Source organism: Oncorhynchus kisutch, linkage group LG27, assembly GCF_002021735.2.
Source record: "Oncorhynchus kisutch isolate 150728-3 linkage group LG27, Okis_V2, whole genome shotgun sequence".
Taxonomy (NCBI): Eukaryota; Metazoa; Chordata; class Actinopteri; order Salmoniformes; family Salmonidae; genus Oncorhynchus; species Oncorhynchus kisutch.
Genome location: NC_034200.2, coordinates 42,857,092 through 42,864,239, shown reverse-complemented (window position 1 = coordinate 42,864,239; position 7,148 = coordinate 42,857,092).

The window sequence follows — 7,148 nt, the reverse complement described above, 5'->3', positions numbered from 1 at the left end:
ATGGAACTCTATTCCACAGTACTACATAGAGCCAGGACTACATGGAACTCTATTCCACAGTACTACATAGAGCCATGACTACATGGAACTCTATTCCACAGTACTACATAGAGCCATGACTACATGGAACTCTATTCCACAGTACTACATAGCGCCACGACTACATGGAACTCTATTCCACAGTACTACATAGCGCCACGACTACATGGAACTCTATTCCACAGTACTACATAGAGCCACGACTACATGGAACTCTATTCCACAGTACTACATAGAGCCATGACTACATGGAACTCTATTCCACAGTACTACATAGAGCCATGACAACATGGAACTCTATTCCACAGTACTACATAGAGCCATGATTACATGGAACTCTATTCCACAGTACTACATAGAGACATGACTACATGGAACTCTATTCCACAGTACTACATAGAGCCATGATTACATGGAACTCTATTCCACAGTACTACATAGAGCCATGACTACATGGAACTCTATTCCACAGTACTACATAGAGCCATGACTACATGGAACTCTATTCCACAGTACTACATAGAGCCATGACTACATGGAACTCTATTCCACAGTACTACATAGAGCCATGACTACATGGAACTCTATTCCACAGTACTACATAGAGCCATGACTACATGGAACTCTATTCCACAGTACTACAGAGCCATGACTACATGGAACTCTATTCCACAGTACTACATAGAGCCATGACTACATGGAACTCTATTCCACAGTACTACATAGAGCCATGACTACATGGAACTCTATTCCACAGTACTACATAGAGCCATGACTACATGGAACTCTATTCCACAGTACTACATAGAGCCATGACTACATGGAACTCTATTCCACAGTACTACAGAGCCATGACTACATGGAACTCTATTCCACAGTACTACATAGAGCCATGACTACATGGAACTCTATTCCACAGTACTACAGAGCCATGACTACATGGAACTCTATTCCACAGTACTACATAGAGCCATGACTACATGGAACTCTATTCCACAGTACTACATAGAGCCATGACTACATGGAACTCTATTCCACAGTACTACATAGAGCCATGACTACATGGAACTCTATTCCACAGTACTACATAGAGCCATGACTACATGGAACTCTATTCCACAGTACTACATAGAGCCATGACTACATGGAACTCTATTCCACAGTACTACATAGAGCCATGACTACATGGAACTCTATTCCACAGTACTACATAGAGCCATGACTACATGGAACTCTATTCCACAGTACTACATAGAGCCATGACTACATGGAACTCTATTCCACAGTACTACATAGAGCCATGACTACATGGAACTCTATTCCACAGTACTACATAGAGCCATGACTACATGGAACTCTATTCCACAGTACTACATAGAGCCATGACTACATGGAACTCTATTCCACAGTACTACATAGAGCCATGACTACATGGAACTCTATTCCACAGTACTACATAGAGCCATGACTACATGGAACTCTATTCCACAGTACTACATAGAGCCATGACTACATGGAACTCTATTCCACAGTACTACATAGAGCCATGACTACATGGAACTCTATTCCACAGTACTACATAGAGCCATGACTACATGGAACTCTATTCCACAGTACTACATAGAGCCAAGACTACATGGAACTCTATTCCACATCAGGTAACTGATGCAGCAGGAGAATCAGATTTATAAACAGATGAAAAAACACCTTAATGACCAGCGGTGAAGCAACACAAACATGGATTTTGTTCTGTATATATGTGGTAGTGGTTGGGTAGGGGCCTGAGGGCACACAGTCAATGTATTGTAATGTTTTTAACATTGTATGAACTGCCTTGATTTTACTGGACCCCAGGAAGAGTCAAGGCAGCAGCTAATGGGAATCCAAAATAAATACCAACAGCAAAGCGCCATCACCTCCATTCTTCACGGTGGGAACCACACATGCAGAGATCATCCGTTCACCTACTCAAATTTGGACTCATCAGACCAAAGGACAGATTTCCACCGGGCTAATGTCCAATGCTCATGTTTCTTGACCCAATCACGTCTCTTCTTCTTCTTCTTCTTATTATTATTATTATTATTATTATGTGTCCTTTAGTAATGGTTTCTTTGCAGCAATTCAACCATGAAGGCCTGATTCACACAGTCTCCTCTGAATAGTTGATGTTGAAATGTGTCTGTTACGTGAACTCTTAAGCATTTATTTGGGCTGCAATTTCCGAGGCTGGTAATTCTAATGAACTTATCCTCTGCAACAGAGGTAACTCCGGGTCTTCCTTTCCTGTGGTGGTCCTCATGAGAGCCAGTTTCATCATAGCGCTTGATTGATTTTGCGGCTGCACTTGAAGGAACTTTCAAAGTTCTAGAAATGTTCAGGCTTGACTGACCTTCATGTCTTAAAGTGATGGACTGTCATTTCCCTTTGCTTATTTGAGCTGTTTTTGCCATAATATGGACTTCGTCTTTAAGCAAATAGGGCTATCTTCTGTATACCACCCCTACCTTGTCACAACACACCTGATTGGCTCAAACACATTAAGAAGGAAATAAATTCCACAAATGAACTTAACAATGCACACCTGTTAATTGAAATGCATTCCAGGTGACTCGAAGCTGGTTGACAGAATACCAAGAGTGTGCAAAGCTGTCATCAATGCAAAGGGTGGCTATTTTGAAGAATCTCAAATACAAAATATATTTAGATTTTTTTTTGTGTCTTTTTGGTTACTACATGATTCCATATGTGTTATTTCATAGTTTAGATGTCTTCATTATTCTTCTACAATAAAGAAAAACCCTTGAATGAGTAGTTGTGTCCAAACTTTTGACTGGTACTGTATGACCACTCAGCTGGGCAGTGCAACAAAACTATGGTCTGTAGGACATGTCTGGTTGACCGAGAAGGCAGAGCAACGCCCTATTATGGACAGACCTCTTACCATTTTAGCAACAGTTGAGTCTTTGTTTTGATCTTGACAGTTTGCTATCTAGGGTTACACCCAGCAGTTTAGTCTCCTAAATTTGCTCAATCGCCACATTTGTTAAGTGTTGCAGTCATTTCAGTCGCTGACGTATATAGTGTTGATTCATTTGCATACATAGACACACTGGCTTTACTCAAAGCCATCCATTAGTAAATATTGAAAAAATTAAGGGGCCTTGAAAGCTGCCCTGAGGAATTCCTGATTCTACCTGGATTATGTTGGAGAGGCTTCCATTAAAGAACACCCTCTGTGTTCTGTTAGACATGTAACTATTTATCCACATTATAGCAGGGGGTGTAAAGCCATAACACATACATTTTTCCAGCAGCAGACTATGATCGATAATGTCAAAAGCCGCACTGAAGTCCAATAAAACAGCCCCCCAATCTTTTTATCATCAATTTCTCTCAGCCAATCATCAGTCATTTGTGTAAGTGGGGTAGCCTAGTGGTTAGAGTGTTGGACTAGTAACTGAAAGGTTGCAAGGTCGAATCCCCGAGCTGACGAGGTAACAATCTGTCGTTCTGCCCCTGAACGAGGCAGGTAACCCACAGTTCCTAGGCCGTCATTGAAAGTAAGAATTTGTTCTTAACTGACTTGACTAGTTAAATAAAGGTAAAATTAAATTTAAAAAAAATGTTGCGCTTGTTTACTAAGGGTTGGTATTAAGCTGATTGGTTGGCTATTTGAGCCAGTAAAGCCAGTACACTATATACACTACAGAGACACTATATACACTATAGAGACACTATATACACTACAGAGACACTATATACACTACAGAGACACTATAGAGACACTATATACACTACAGAGACACTATAGAGAGACACTATATACACTATAGAGACACTATATACACTACAGAGACACTATATACACTACATAGACACTATAGGGACACTATATACACAATAGAGACACTATATACACACCACAGAGACACTATACACACCATAGAGACTATATACACTACATAGACACTATATACACACTACAGAGACACAATACACACGACAGAGACACTATATACACTATAGAGACACTATATAGACTATATACACACACTATATACACTATAGAGACACTATACACACTATAGAGACACTATATACACTATATACACTATATACACACTATAGAGACACTATATACACTATAGAGCCACTATATACCTATAGAGAAACTATATACACTACAGAGATACTATACACACTATAGAGACGTTATATACACTATAGAGAAACGATATACACTAGAGATACTATACACACTACAATATAAACACTATATACACTATACACAATATAGAGACGCTAAATACACTATACAGATACTATAGAGACAGTATAGGCTCCATACACACTAGAGCCACTATAAAGACTAGACACACTACAGAGCCACTATAAAGACTACACACACTACAGAGCCACTATAAAGACTACACACACTACAGAGCCACTATAAAGACTAGACACACACTACAGAGCCACTATAAAAAGACTACACACACTACAGAGCCACTATAAAGACTAGACACACTACAGAGCCAATATAAAGACTAGACACACTACAGAGCCACTATAAACTACAGAGCCACTATAAACACTACACACACTACAGAGCCACTATAAACACTACACACACTACAGAGCCACTATAAATCAAAATCAAATCAAATTTTATTTGTCACATACACATGGTTAGCAGATGTTAATGCGAGTGTAGCGAAATGCTTGTGCTTCTAGTTCCGACAATGCAGTAATAACGAACAAGTAATCTAACTAACAATTCCAAAAAAACTACTGTCTTATACACAGTGTAAGGGGATAAAGAATATGTACATAAGGATATATGAATGAGTGATGGTACAGAGCAGCATAGGCAAGATACAGTAGATGATATCGAGTACAGTATATACATATGAGATGAGTATGTAAACCAAGTGGCATAGTTAAAGTGGCTAGTGATACATGTATTACATAAGGATGCAGTCGATGATATAGAGTACAGTATCTACGTATGCATATGAGATGAATAATGTAGGGTAAGTAACATTATATAAGGTAGCATTGTTTAAAGTGGCTAGTGATATATTTACATCATTTCCCATCAATTCCCATTATTAAAGTGGCTGGAGTAGAGTCAGTGTCATTGACAGTGTGTTGGCAGTAGCCACTCAATGTTAGTGGTGGCTGTTTAACAGTCTGATGGCCTTGAGATAGAAGTAGTTTTTCAGTCTCTCGGTCCCAGCTTTGATGCACCTGTACTGACCTCGCCTTCTGGATGACAGCGGGGTGAACAGGCAGTGGCTCGGGTGGTTGTTGTCCTTGATAATCTTTATGGCCTTCCTGTAACATCGGGTGGTGTAGGTGTCCTGGAGGGAAGGTAGTTTGCCCCCGGTGATGCGTTGTGCAGACCTCACTACCCTCTGGAGAGCCTTACGGTTGAGGGCGGTGCAGTTGCCATACCAGGCGGTGGGTGATACAGCCCGCCAGGATGCTCTCGATTGTGCATCTGTAGAAGTTTGTGAGTGCTTTTGGTGACAAGCCAAATTTCTTCAGCCTCCTGAGGTTGAAGAGGCGCTGCTGCGCCTTCCTCACGATGCTGTCTGTGTGAGTGGACCAATTCAGTTTGTCTGTGATGTGTATGCCGAGGAACTTAAAACTTGCTACCCTCTCCACTACTGTTCCATCGATGTGGATGGGGGGGTGTTCCCTCTGCTGTTTCCTGAAGTCCACAATCATCTCCTTAGTTTTGTTGACGTTGAGTGTGAGGTTATTTTCCTGACACCACACTCCGAGGGCCCTCACCTCCTCCCTGTAGGCCGTCTCGTCGTTGTTGGTAATCAAGCCTACCACTGTTGTGTCGTCCGCAAACTTGATGATTGAGTTGGAGGCGTGCGTGGCCACGCAGTCGTGGGTGAACAGGGAGTACAGGAGAGGGCTCAGAACGCACCCTTGTGGGGCCCCAGTGTTGAGGATCAGCGGGGAGGACTAGACACACTACAGAGCCACTATAAAGACTAGACACACTACAGAGCCACTATAAACTACAGAGCCACTATAAACACTACAGAGCCACTATAAACTACAGAGCCACTATAAAGACTAGACACACTACAGAGCCACTATAAAGACTTGACACACTACAGAGCCACTATAAAGACTAGACACACTACAGAGCCACTATAAAGACTACACACACTACAGAGCCACTATAAAGACTACACACACACTACAGAGCCACTATAAACTACAGAGCCACTATAAAGACTACACACACTACAGAGCCACTATAAAGACTACACACACTACAGAGCCACTATAAAGACTACACACACACTACAGAGCCACTATAAAGACTACACACACACTACAGAGCCACTATAAAGACTACACACACACTACAGAGCCACTATAAAGACTACACACACACTACAGAGCCACTATAAAGACTACACACACACTACAGAGCCACTATAAAGACTACACACACTACAGAGCCACTATAAAGACTACACACACTACAGAGCCACTATAAAGACTACACACACTACAGAGCCACTATAAAGACTACACACACTAGAGACTATACACACTATAGAGACAATACGCACTATAGAGACTACACCCACTATACACAGTATAGAGACTATACACACTATATAGACTATACACACCAGAGAGACTACACCCACTATACGCAGTATAGAGACTACATACACTAGAGACTATACACACTAGAGACTACACCCACTATACACAGTATAGAGACTATACACACTATATAGACTATACACACTATATAGACTATACACACTATAGAGACTACACCCACTATACGCAGTATAGAGACTACATACACTAGAGACTATACCCACTATAGAGACAATACGCACTATAGAGCCTACACCCACTATACGCAGTATAGAGACTATACACACTAGAGACTATACACACTATAGAGACTAGACACATTGTATAAACAAGATACACTATAGAGACTAGAGACACTATATAGACTAGACACACTATAGAGACAAGACACACTATAGAGACTAGACACACTAGAGACTAGAGCCTAGACACACTATATAGACAAGACACACTATAGAGAC